Here is a 719-nt window from a genome sequence, read left to right on the forward strand (position 1 = left end):
ACTCTCTCTCTCTCTCTCTCTCTCTCTCTCTCTCTCTCTCTCTCTCTCTCTCTCTCTCTCTCTCTCTCTCTCTCTCTCTCTCTCTCTCTCTCTCTCTCTCTCTCTCTCTCTCTCTCTCTCTCCTTCTCTCTACCTCTCGTCGCTACCTCACGTGCGCTATCCCTCTTTTATCACAACATGCTTTCTGTATCGCTTTTTTTCTCACGACGCCTCTTCACTTCTCTCTCTAAAACATGTATGCTCTCTCTTATTCTTTAGCGCTCTCCTCTCTGTGTTACATAGCCTTTCCCGTGAACGCTTGAGCACCCTCTTTCCCCCTTTTACGAGTTTACCTGTGTTCAGTGTTCAACCCGTTTTTACCTGATTGATTTACGAGGACAGCAAAGCCATCAATACGAAGCGACGCATTTCGTTAGCTTTCCTCCCCGAAGATGGCGACACGAGCGATCATGGCCGAGCATGAAGAGGACGCGGTACTCTCTCCAAAGTCTAGGCCCAAGATATCGGAGGAGCAAGCGATTGCCAGCCCCAAAATGAGGGTAAGTGCTTTTAGCTAATACACGGCTCTTCGCCCAAGGTGTTCGATTATTTACCAGAGTTGTACTTCCATCATTGACTGAGGCCGGAAACCCAATCACATTTCCTTTACGATTAGTAGGCGATGTTCAATGTTGTGATCATATTCTACCACCTGTGGATTACAAAATCCTACACTGCAC

The sequence above is a fragment of the Priapulus caudatus genome, unplaced genomic scaffold, assembly GCF_000485595.1.
Source record: "Priapulus caudatus unplaced genomic scaffold, Priapulus_caudatus-5.0.1 Scaffold2423, whole genome shotgun sequence".
Classification (NCBI taxonomy): Eukaryota; Metazoa; Priapulida; class Priapulimorpha; order Priapulimorphida; family Priapulidae; genus Priapulus; species Priapulus caudatus.